This window comes from Stegostoma tigrinum, unplaced genomic scaffold (assembly GCF_030684315.1).
Source record: "Stegostoma tigrinum isolate sSteTig4 unplaced genomic scaffold, sSteTig4.hap1 scaffold_63, whole genome shotgun sequence".
Lineage (NCBI taxonomy): Eukaryota > Metazoa > Chordata > Chondrichthyes > Orectolobiformes > Stegostomatidae > Stegostoma > Stegostoma tigrinum.
In genome coordinates, this window is record NW_026728568.1 from 135,443 (window position 1) to 148,618 (window position 13,176).

A 13,176-nucleotide genomic window follows, 5' to 3' on the forward strand; every position below is an offset into this window, starting at 1 on the left:
GTTAGTCAAAATTCTCTTGTCCATTTTCTTTGATTGGCTTGCTAACTTCCTTCCGCCACTCAGAGTGAAAACCTTTTACTTGCAACAAAAGGTGATGACTGGTTAATTCTTCGATGGTGACTTTCACAGCACATGGGTGCTTGAACCGATGCTGAAACATATGTGTACCTCAACCCACTAGCGTACACAGACCGGGGTTGAAACTTGCCTCTAACCCAATTCCCTGTGGGCTGAATCTTACTAGAAATCTGTTGCAATTTTTGGTGAGTTTCACAGACAGTCTGTGAGGCCTAGCAGGTTTTTTTTGAGTTATCATCTCAACTTGCCTCATTGAAGACAAAAGATTTGAGCCCTTCTGATATGTACCACGTCTCCATCGCATGCCACTCGTCACATTCTCCTACTCGATGTAGGTGTAAGTACTTAGCACTGTTGGGATTTCTTGGGATCCCTCGAACTGGCACCATCTTTGAATTTTAGCTGTGCACTGGTCAGTTGTTGACAGTCTTGACTTGCCCTTCATTGTGCACGCGCTGATACAGTAACCACACATGACTGCTGGCTCAGAACACAACAGCAGCATAGCTGACACTTATTTGCTCATGCAGGTTCAGGTTTGTACATCTATCGCTGTGTAAGCACCAACCTACATAACTTGCCTGTCCTAAGTCACATCCCACCTTACAAACCTGCCTGATTCAATGCTACCCTTTCCCCAAAGCCCTATGGATTCCAGCATCCTCCTACAGTTCAATGTGGGACATCCCGTACAGGAAAGCCTTCAACAGCAGCAAAAGTAAACAAAAAAAAACAAATACATGGAAACTACATTTGCCTCTAAGAACAGAAACAGACTGCATGCCTTTGAGCACCACCATATCTTATCATAAATGGGTAATCCTTGTACCCCATTCACATTTGTTGGGACTGGATTGCATTTCTTGCTGCTCTGCTGTATCATGCAGAAGGGGATGGCCTTTCTGCTCAATGTCCTTAGCTTCCTCCTTGCAAGACAACTGCCATAATCCCACATTTTAGGATCTATCACATTCCCCCTTTGCCTGCTAGGGTTGTGTAGAACACACCATGTAGGATTATGTGTTTTTTTTTGCCTGGAGACCTGTTACTTGCTTCACAGTGGATCTTCCTGATGAATGGGCTACAATGTGTCTACGCTGTGTACAAGGGGGCATAGCTACAAATTGAGGGGTGATAGATTTAAGACAGGTGTCAGAGGCAAGTTCTTTACTCAGAGTGGTAAGGGCATGGAACACCCTTGCTGCCAATGTAATTAACTCAGCCACAGTAGGGGCATTTAAACAGTCCTTGGATATGCATATGGATAATGATGGGATAGTGTAGGGGCAGGGGCTTAGATTAGTTCACAGGTCGGCACAGCATCGAGGGCCGAAGGGCCTGTTCTGCGCTGTATTGTTCTATGTTCTATGTTCTATGTTCTATGTTCTAAAACAGGACAAAACAACTCAAAAAGGCTTTGAAGGATAATACTACTAAGTCCTGTTCTTCTTCCTTACTTTATGCTATCTGTATGCAGAACTGCATTTGAAATTACAATTTGACACCTGCCTGATGCACATCACACATAAAGACATCCTGAGGCATCCCAAAACTCAATCTGTTAACCAGTTCCAATTCAAGCCATTAGGAAATCAACCTCTGGATGTCGGGTATGCGTTGCCTGAACAAGCATAAACTCTTCCCTTTTTATATATACCACCAAGCAAATAGCAGACAATTAGGTTTAATGCAGAAATGGTTTTAGGTTTTGGTTGGGAAAATCAGGGCAGAACTTATACACTTAATGGTGAGGTCCTCAGCAGTGTCGCCAAACAAACTTGGGGAGCAGGTTCAGAGTTCCTTGAAAGTGGAGTTGCAGGTAGAGAAGAAGGTGTTTAATATGCTTGCTTTTCTTGGTCACAGCACTAAATATAGAAGTTGGGAAGTCATGTTGCAGCTACAAAGGACATTGGTTAGGCCATTTTTGGAATACTGCATTCAATTCAGGTTTCCTTGCTATAGGAAAGTTGTCGTGAAATTTGAAAGGGTTCAGAAAAGATTTACAAGAACATTGCCAGGGTTAAAGGGTTTGACTGTAGGGAGAGGCTGCTTTCTCTCAAGTACCTGCTTCAAAATCTTCCCACCCCCAGCCTCATCTCATATCCAGCCCGACTGATCCAGACTGATCAGAAGGTAACAATGTGACCACCTCTGAATGGCACTTCTCACAAGACATTCGAAAAAAGTCGCTCAGCCACATCATTTCTTTTTCTGGCAACAGAAGTTTTAATTGCAAGAAATTACAAAGAATTAACGAAAAGAAAAGCATGCTGCTGTTCGACTCTTCAGAAATATGACAAATCCCAAATTTCCAGTTAAATCTTGGTAAAAATGGAGTGACGAAAATCATCTGCACACAGAGTGCGAGCAGCAGCGGAGGCAAGACGGACCCGGAAGACTGCAGCTAAGGTAAAGCAGTTTATTTTTAAAATTACTTACCGGTAGCGGGCAGCGGTGTTTTTCCTCTTTCAGAGAAGGAGCGGGAGCAGCAGAGGAAGTGACGAGGACCAGAGGGGCAGCCGGGAAGGAAAGCAGTGACCATATATATCAGCAAGGCGTGTTAGGGAAATGGAGCTGGAGCTGGATGAACTACGGATCATTCGGGAGGCAGAGGGGGTAATTGAGAGGAGTTACCGGGAGTTGGTCACTCCTAAGGCTCAGGACGAGGATAGATGGGTTACAGTTAGGGGGAGGAAAGGGGACAGACAGACAGTGCAGAGATCCCCTGTGGGCATTCCCCTCAGCAATAAGTATACCATTTTGGATACTGCTGGGGGGGATGACCTACCAGAGGAAAGCCATAGTAGTCAGTTCTCTGGCACTGAGCCTGACACTGTGGCAAAGAAGGGAAGGGGGCAGAATAGAAAAGTACTCGTGGTAGGGGACTCGATAGTTAGGGGAATCGACAGGAGATTTTGTGGGCAAGATCGGGATTCCCGGAAGGTATGTTGCCTCCCTGGTGCCAGGGTCCGGGACGTCTCCGATCGGGTGTATAAGGTTCTAAAACGGGAGGGTGAACAGCCAGAAATCGTGTTACATATTGGCACAAATGATATAGCCAGAAATAGGTTTGAGGATATAAAAAGTGATTTCAGGGAGTTAGGATGGAAGCTGCAGAGCAGGACGAACAGAGTAGCGTTCTCTGGTTTACTACCGGTGCCACGAGATAGCGAGGTGAGGAACAGGGAGCGGGCGCAGCTGAACACGTGGCTACGCAGCTGGTGTAGGAGGGAGGGCTTCAGATATGTTGATAATTGGGATGCCTTCTGGGGAAGGTGGGACCTGTACAAGAAGGACGGGTTGCATCTGAACTGGAAGGGGACCAATGTCCTGGGTGGAAGGTTTGCTCGAGTAGTTCGAGAGGGTTTAAACCTGAGCTGTATACCAGAGGTGAGCGTTGATGCAGGTGAGGCAGTAACAGGAGGTAGACCAGCTAGTGGGAAGGATTTTCCTGGGAAGGAACCAAGGGATCGGTTAAAGTGTGTTTGCTTTAATGCAAGGAGTATCAGGAATAAAAGTGATGAACTTAGAGCATGGATCAGTACCTGGTGCTATGATGTTGTGGCCATAACAGAGACATGGGTTTCTCATGGGCAGGAATGGTTGCTGGATCTTCCAGGGTTCAGAACATTTAAAAAGAATAGGGAGGGGGGAAAAAGAGGAGGGGGTGTAGCACTACTAATCAGAGAGGGTATCACAGCTACAGAAGCTTCCTTTGTCGAGGAAGATCTGCCTACTGAGTCAGTATGGGTGGAAATTAGGAACAGCAAGGGAGTAGTCACCTCGTTAGGGGTTTACTACAGGCCCCCCAATAGCAGCAGGGAGATTGAAGAAAGCATAGGTCGACAGATTTTGGAAAAGTGCGCACGCAGTAGGGTTGTTGTAATGGGTGACTTTAACTTTCCTAATATTGATTGGAACCTCCTTCGAGCAGAAGATTTGAATGGAGTTGTTTTTGTAAGGTGTGTTCAGGAGGGTTTCCTACCGCAGTACGTTGACAGGCCGACGAGGGGAGAGGCCATTCTAGACTTGGTGCTCGGAAACGAGCCGGGGCAGGTATCAGATCTTGTGGTGGGAGAGCATTTTGGTGATAGTGACCATAACTGCCTCACGTTCTACATAGCTATGGAGAAGGAGAGGATTAGGCAAAATGGGAGGATATTTAATTGGGGAAGAGGAAACTATGATGTGATTAGACATGAGTTAGGAAGCATGGACTGGGAGCAGTTGTTCCATGGTAAGGGAACTATAGACATGTGGAGATGGTTTAAGGAACAGTTGTTGGGAGTGATGAGTAAATATGTCCCTCTGAGACAGGCAAGAAGGGGTAAGATTAAGGAACCTTGGATGACGAGAGCGGTGGAGCTTCTAGTGAAAAGGAAGAAGGTAGCTTACATAAGGTGGAGGTCAAGTTCAGCTAGAGAGGATTACATGCAGGCAAGGAAGGAGCTCAAAAATGGTCTGAGGAGAGCCAGGAGGAGGCACGAGAAAGGCTTGGCAGAAGGAATCCGGGAAAACACAAAGGCATTTTACACTTACGTGAGGAATAAGAGAATGATCAAAGAAAGAGTAGGGCCGATCAGGGATAGCATAGGGAACTTGTGTGTGGAGCCTGAGGAGGTAGGGGAAGCCCTAAATGAGTTTTTTGCTTCTGTCTTTACGAAAGAAACGAACTTTGTAGTGAATGAAACCTTTGAAGAGCAGGTGTGCATGCTGGAATGGATAGAGATAGACGAAGCTGATGTGCTGAAAATTTTGTCAAACATTAAGATTGACAAGTCGCCAGGCCCGGATCAGATTTGTCCTCGGCTGCTTTGGGAAGCGAGAAATGCAATTGCTTCGCCACTTGCGAAGATCTTTGCATCCTCGCTCTCCACTGGAGTCGTACCTGAGGACTGGAGAGAGGCAAATGTAATTCCTCTCTTCAAGAAAGGAAATAGGGAAATCCCCGGCAATTATAGACCGGTAAGTCTCACGTCTGTCGTCTGCAAGGTGTTAGAAAGGATTCTGAGGGATAAGATTTATGACCATCTGGAAGAGCATGGCTTGATCAAATACAGTCAACACGGCTTTGTGAGGGGTAGGTCATGCCTTACAAACCTTATCGAGTTTTTTGAGGATGTGACTAGTAAGGTTGATGAGGGTCAAGCTGTGGATGTGGTGTATATGGACTTCAGTAAGGCATTTGATAAGGTTCCCCATGGTAGGCTCATTCAGAAGGTCAGGAGGAATGGGATACAGGGGAACTTAGCTGCTGGGATACAGAATTGGCTGGCCAACAGAAGACAGCGAGTGGTAGTAGAAGGAAAATATTCTGCCTGGAAGTCAGTGGTGAGTGGAGTTCCACAGGGCTCTGTCCTTGGGCCTCTACTGTTTGTAATTTTTATTAGTGACTTGGACGAGGGAATTGAAGGATGGGTCAGCAAGTTTGCAGACGACACAAAGGTCGGAGGTGTCGTTGACAGTGTAGAGGGCTGTTGTAGGCTGCAGCGGGACATTGACAGGATGCAGAGATGGGCTGAGAGGTGGCAGATGGAGTTCAACCTGGATAAATGCGAGGTGATGCATTTTGGAAGGTTGAATTTGAAAGCTGAGTACAGGATTAAGGATAGGATTCTTGGCAGCGTGGAGGAACAGAGGGATCTTGGTGTGCAGATACATAGATCCCTTAAAATGGCCACCCAAGTGGACAGGGTTGTTAAGAAAGCATATGGTGTTTTGGCTTTCATTAACAGGGGGATTGAGTTTAAGAGTCGTGAGATCTTGTTGCAGCTCTATAAAACTTTGGTTAGATCGCACTTGGAATACTGCATCCAGTTCTGGGCGCCCTATTATAGGAAAGATGTGGATGCTTTGGAGAGGGTTCAGAGGAGGTTTACCAGGATGCTGCCTGGACTGGAGGGCTTATCTTATGAAGAGAGGTTGACTGAGCTCGGTCTCTTTTCATTGGAGAAAAGGAGGAGGAGAGGGGACCTAATTGAGGTATACAAGATAATGAGAGGCATAGATAGAGTTGATAGCCAGAGACTATTTCCCAGGGCAGAAATGGCTAGCACGAGGGGTCATAGTTTTAAGCTGGTTGGTGGAAAGTATAGAGGGGATGTCAGAGGCAGGTTCTTTACGCAGAGAGTTGTGAGAGCATGGAATGCGTTGCCAGCAGCAGTTGTGGAAGCAAGGTCATTGGGGTCATTTAAGAGACTGCTGGACATGTATATGGTCACAGAAATTTGAGGGTGCATACATGAGGATCAATGGTCGGCACAACATTGTGGGCTGAAGGGCCTGTTCTGTGCTGTACTGTTCTATGTTCTATGTTCTACAACGGGGTGGCCTGTTCTTGAATCCATAGTATTTATGTAGCCGATCTTGTTCAGTTTCTGGTTAATAGTAACACCTCTGATGTTGACAGTGGGGGATGCAGCGATGGTAACAGCAATAAATATCAAGAGATGATGGCTAAATTCTCCCTTGTTGGAGATGGCCATTGCTTGGCGCTTGTGTGGTGCAAATATTACCGAGCACTTATCAGCCTAAGCCTGGATAATATACTGGTCTTGCTGCATTTAAACATGGACTGCTTTATTATCTAAGGAGATGGTAATGGTACTGAACATTGTGGAGTCATCAGTGAACATCCCCACTTCTGACTTTATAGAGAGAAGCTGAAGCAGCACAGATGTTTGGGCCTTGGATGCTGCCCTGACGAACGCTGAAAGAGATGTTCTGGAGGTGAAATGACTATGTCTAACAATCACAAACGTTTTCCTTTGTGCTTGGTATGACTCCAATTAACAAAGACCTTTTCCCTGCCTTACAAGAATCTAAGTCCACCTTAAAATATTCAATGACCCCAACTCTGTCATCTTATGAGGCAGCTAGTTCCAATGTCAGACAACTATCAGAGAAAAAATGCTCTGCTCATCTGTCCTGAAGTGGCAAGTCCAAATTTTGCATAAGTGTCCCGAGTTCAGCGCTCGCCAAAGTATAGGAAAAATCTTTCTACATATTCCTCATGAAGACCATTCGGAATCATATATACTTCAAGGAAATCACCTCCTTACTCTTCTCAACCTCAGCAAAAACAAGCCCAGTCTATCTAAGACAACAAAGTGTGGAGCTGGATGAACACAGCAGTCCAAGCAGCATCCCTGGAGCACAAAAGCTGATGTTTCGGGTCTAGACCCTTCAGCCTCTCTGATGAAGGGTCGAGGCCCGAAACGTGAGATTTTGTGCTCCTAAGATGCTGCTTGGCCTGCTGTGTTCATCCAGCTCGACATATTGTTATCTCGCATTCTCCAGCATCTGCAGTTACCATTATCTCTCCAAAATAAAGGCTGATGTCTTTCAAAACCCAATGTCAGATTTTGCAGACAGTCCTTACCATGGAAAAATACTAAATATGTATAAAGAAGAAAACTGGAGGTGAAACCATTCAAACAATTTTCATTGGCACAACAAATGTTCAAACTGTAAAAGCAGGTTAAGCACCTGTATATGAGGAAACTGTACTCTAACTTTGACCAGACACTTAGAGCTAACAAATGCGACAAATATCCATTTCTTTCTGGATTACCAATTTTGCTGTTGGGAAAATAGGCCTAGACTTAGCAATGTAAATTCAAACAAGATAGCAACCTCTCAGATCTCAACACTCACAGTCGTAGAGTTCTGTTTTCACAGGTTGGAGTATAATAGCATCAAGTACAATACACCAAATCTTCTTTGGTACCTTTTCCTTCCATAAAACTGTTTTTAGTCGATGCGCACAGAATTCATTTTATACACGTTGAAAAGTTCAAGAGGCCAGTTCCAGCACTTGGACTTGCATCTTCTTCATCATCACAACAGAACAAAATAAAGACCCACTCTTTCGAAGTCACGTTTTCCATTTTTAGTGACAAGGTGAAGTGCAAGAACTGCTCACTTGATGTTAAAATCTCTTAACTATGTACCTATATATTTCAATTCTGTGAAATATGTGGAATGAGTTCGAGAAAAGGATTAATTTTGTTGCTCTGGGAGAGAGCTGGTACAGATAAAATAGGTTGAATGGCCTCCTCCCATGCTAAAAATGTCCATAACTATTCTTGGCCGTGCTAAATTAAAGTGGGCATCCTTTCATTATGACTGTGAGACGCAGCATGTTACGATAGATGGCACAATGGAGAAATCCTTTGTTATTAATGAATTTGTCGGCACTAGGCATCCTTCCGAAGTCAAATGTTTGACATGTACCTGTTGCACTGACTTGGTTCCAAACACTTATAATGTGGAGGTGCTGGTGTTGGACTAGGATAGACAAAGTCAGAAGCCACATGGCATCAGGTTATAATCTGACAGGTTTATTTGAAATCACACAAGATTTGAAGTGCAGTCCCTTCATCACATGCGGTCAGAGAGGAAAACACACAGACACACAATTTATAAGCAGAGAGATCAAAAGATCATACAACTGGTGTGAGTGGAGTGTCAGATAATAAGTCTTCATCCAGGACGTTTGTTTATTTGCAGATATTTTGTTGAAGAAGCACACAACTTGCAGTTACAGTCAGTGTGGTATCTTATAAATTCTTGCTTTTGAAATAAAGTTTAAAACTCTACGACAGATTCTGAACACAAGCCTCTAAACTACAAGTCAGAGTCTGACCTGAGATGTCACCTTGTACATTCCTGTTGCGCTGCCTGATTATCATGACAACACAGCACTGACATTGACTTTATAAACACTCTCCTTGCCTTTAACACTCTTGGTCGCCTGGAAAGAGTTATTATCTGACACTCCACTCAGGCCAATTCTATGATCTTTTGATCTCTCTGCTTATAAGCTGTGTGTCTGTGTGGTCACCTCACGAACTGCACCTGATGAAGGGGCTGAACTCCAATAGCTTGTGTGAATTGAAATGAACCTGTTGGACTATAAGCTGGTGTCATGTGACTTCTGACTTCACACAGTTGTAGGATATGTTTTCAATCCTACCATGACTTGACAATAAGCCAACTTCTTAAAATTTATAAAATGAGAAGTATGTCTAACCTTGAGCCTTTAAAAAAGGAAATATTACAACCATAGTATTCCCCATGGTAGGCTCATTCAGAAGGTCAGGAGGAATGGGATACAAGGGAACTTAGCTGCTGGGATACAGAATTGGCTGGCCAACAGAAGACAGCGAGTGGTAGTAGAAGGAAAATATTCTGCCTGGAAGTCAGTCGTGAGTGGGGTTCCACAGGGCTCTGTCCTTGGGCCTCTACTGTTTGTAATTTTTATTAATGACTTGGATGAGGGGATCGAAGGATGGGTCAGCAAGTTTGCAGACGACACAAAGGTCGGAGGTGTCGTTGACAGTATTGAGGGCTGTTGTAGGCTGCAGCGGGACATTGACAGGATGCAGAGATGGGCTGAGAGGTGGCAGATGGAGTTCAACCTGGATAAATGCGAGGTGATGCATTTTGGAAGGTTGAATTTGAAAGCTGAGTACAGGATTAAGGATAGGATTCTTGGCAGAGTGGAGGAACAGAGGGATCTTGGTGTGCAGATACAGAGATCCCTTAAAACGGCCGCCCAAGTGGACAGTGTTGTTAAGAAAGCATATGGTGTTTTGGCTTTCATTAACAGGGGGATTGAGTTTAAGAGTCGTGAGATCTTGTTGCAGCTCTGTAAAACTTTGGTTAGACCGCACTTGGAATAGTGCATCCAGTTCTGGTCGCCCTATTATAGGAAAGATGTGGATGCTTTGGAGAGGGTTCCGAGGAGGTTTACCAGGGTCCTGGCTGGACTGGAGGGCTTATCTTATGAAGAGAGGTTGACTGAGCTCGGTCTCTTTTCATTGGAGAAAAGGAGGAGGAGAGGGGACCTAATTGAGGTATACAAGATAATGAGAGGCATAGATAGAGTTGATAGCCAGAGACTATTTCCCAGGGCAGAAATGGCTAGCACGAGGGGTCATAGTTTTAAGCTGGTTGGTGGAAAGTATAGACGGGATGTCAGAGGCGGGTTCTTTACGCAGAGAGTTGTGAGAGCATGGAATGCGTTGCCAGCAGCAGTTGTGGAAGCAAGGTCATTGGGGTCATTTAAGAGACTGCTGGACATGCATATGGTCACAGAAATGTGAGGGTGCATACATGAGGATCAATGGTCGGCACAACATTGTGGGCTGAAGGGCCTGTGCTGTGCTGTGCTGTACTGTACTGTTCTATGTTCTATGTTCATTGTACAGTCTGGCAGTAAAGACAGAACGAATGATTTAATCGACTGTGTTTGACACCTCACAATTAATCCCCCTGATGGAAGAAAGGTTGGCTGTGTTCTCTTTCTTCAGGAACATCCAGCTAATACCACCTTACTACTGCTTGTTTTATTCATCTGGTGTTCCATCTAATTCCTTTCAGTCTTGGTCAAACCTTCATGTAATTTATTTAAATTTTCAATAAAATAAATTTAACTTTATATTCCACAATTTTAACATTTCCTTTGAAGGTTTGAATGGTTCACTTAGTACACTGCACATGTTGTGTTCATAATTGGAGAAGATGGTGGAAAAATCAAGATATATTGACAAGTAAACAAATGGCTAACTTCTGCTTTCTTGTCAGTAAAGCCTTTTGAACAGAACATAAAGTTGCGCAACTACGTAGAGATAACAATTTAAAAGTGGGAAGACCACTGTTTGTGGTCCCCACACCAATCTCTATTCACTTCCTACGGACTGCATTACTCCTCCTTGGCAACAATGTTATGTTACACTTGTCTCAGCACAACCTTGGCATCTTGTTTATCCCACGATGAACGTCCGACCACACATTCATGCAATCCCTAAAGCTGTCTCTTTACATCTTTTTAATACTGCCTACCTGTCTCTTGTCTTGACTCATTAGCAGTGAAACCTTCATCTGGAACTACTTCACTTCTGGACCTGACAACTCCAATGCATTGCCTGTTTGAGTCCCACATTTGCCCATTGAAAGCTTGATGTCGTCTAAATCTCCACTGCCCGAGTCTCATCTTGAACCAAATCCTATTCTCTGTACTTTCTACCTGACTGATAGTATTAACAGTAATTTTATTAAATTCTCATTTTTGTTTCCAAATCGTTCCTTGGCTCTGCCAATCGCTATTTTCGTAATCTCCACCAGTCCAACCATAATTCAGGATATCTGCACTCGTCTAATTATGTCCTCTTGCCCACTCTTGATTTCAAACGGCCCACTACTGGTTGCCAAACATTTAATTGTGTAGGCTTCAAACCCAAGAAGAGACTTCCTACACCTTCAGCGAGCAAACTCACATCCAGAACCTCAACCTGAGCAACAAATCTTCGCAAAACTCACTAACTTCCGACACCTCTTAGCCTCTGTACATTTCCTCTTTTAAGGCACTTTTTAAAAGAATCCTCTTTGATCACGCTCTTGATCATCAGAACTAACAACTTAATAAGGCTCAGTTGTATTCTGGGATCGTTAATACTCCTTTCAGATGTCTTCAAAGTTTCTCTCCAATAAAGAGATTACATAAGTGGTTGAAGTCATTGCCAAGCAGAGGGGGACGAATTGGGGAGTTATTTCAAAGAGCTATGATATGCCAGGAGACCTCCTTCCACACGCCAACTCTGATTCTACAAAAGCAAAAATGAGTTTCAGACTTGGGAAGATCCTTCAAAAATGTCACAAGTAACCAGCTTTTGGGCAGAGTCGAGCTGCTGAGATGATAGACCAGGATTTAGGGGTACCAGTAGTGATAATATGCTGAACACAATCAAATTTTGAGGTTGTAGAATGATGCGGTCTTCAGCATTTTTGACACTTTGACCATTTTCCTTCCTTTCCACAGAACAAGTCAAATAGCAGCAGCACAATGTTGCATGGCCGCTCAAGCCTGCTCCACCGTTGATGATGATTGTGGCTGGTCGTCCACATCAATTAAACTATTGCTCATATCTCATCCGCTTTTCAAAACATCGATTTATTCACGTGTAGCATCCCTCTCGCTAACTTCATGAGAATTCATTCCAATCACTGAACTCCTAACGCTGACCCACCCCAGGTCAAAAAATTCAGCTGAGATCAGGAACTGATCTCGCCTGTATGGCTGAGCTGGCTTTTAAAAAGTTTGCCAGTGAGATAGTCCCAGTGAGAAACATTCATTCAAAAAAATAGAATTGCATGGATTGCTCTCCAATCCTAAACTCTATTCAAATTCAGTTGGCTGAACGGTTGGTTTGTGATGCAGAGTGATGCCCTGCAGAGAGGGCTCAATTGCCACACCAGTGACCTTACCACAAAGGGTCTTCGCCTCAACCGCTCTACTTGCCTGAGGCATGGTGATCTTCAGGTTAAATCATAACCAGTTGTGTCTCTCTAAGGAGTGGCCAAATGGCGTGGTAAGGCTTTACCTTTAATCCTGATAACATGGCAACAAGCAGATAACTCAGCTGATGTCACTGACTAATAGAATCCTCAATTATACTAATATTACCGATGTGATATCATCAGAAGGCATGCTCAACTAAGTTTTAATTTGCAAATTAAGTTAACAACCATTCAATCAATATTACTTCACTACTCATATTACTGATCGTCTCGATACAACATTGTGGTTACATCTGTTCATAAGTGAAGTGTAATGTAATTGCACTTACTGTGGTTTTATCAATGTGATCCTGCAATGAGTCAATAAGCAGTTCACCCACAGGTTGTCAATCAGTGCGGACCCCTTCAGCTGTTATCACATGAGCCTCAAGATCATCCAGAGCTTTCTGCAGTTCTTGAAGTTTCTCCAACACCTTTTCCACCTGTTTCTGCCAGTTGCTCACATGGGTTTTCAATTGCTCCCAAGTTTCCTTCACTTCTATTGACTGTTTGCGGACAGCTTTGGCAATTCTCTGGGCTCTCTCTTCCGGGGTAGGTTCTGGAAATATGAAGCGCAAATAATTTATCAACTATTCATGACTTTGATCTATAGAACTTAAGTGTTCTTTCTAAACCCCTTTCCTCTAAAAGGTCTCTCTGGACTTTCTCCTGAAATTGGGAATAGAAAGTATAAGACTAAAGATTTTATGACAGGCACATCAATGATAAATTCTCTAATTAGCTAGCAGGTCGCGG

General features: G+C 43.9%; 1 protein-coding gene across 10 annotated transcripts in view; it reads right to left on the bottom strand.

Moving 5' to 3' along the window:
- The window catches only part of LOC132209041 (dystrophin-related protein 2-like), a 156,928-nt gene that overhangs the window by 91,680 nt on the left and 52,072 nt on the right, over positions 1-13,176 (bottom strand). For 6 of the 10 annotated variants that reach the window (XR_009445115.1, XR_009445116.1, XR_009445111.1 and 3 more), the window contains one exon: positions 12,711-12,979. The exons of 1 other annotated variant lie outside the window; for it this stretch is intronic. The gene's annotated coding sequence lies outside the window, so the exon portion shown is untranslated. Of the gene's footprint in view, positions 1-2,517; positions 3,272-12,710; positions 12,980-13,176 lie in introns of those variants that run through there. 3 more of the 10 variants (XR_009445119.1, XR_009445117.1, XR_009445118.1) reach the window with 2 other exon arrangements.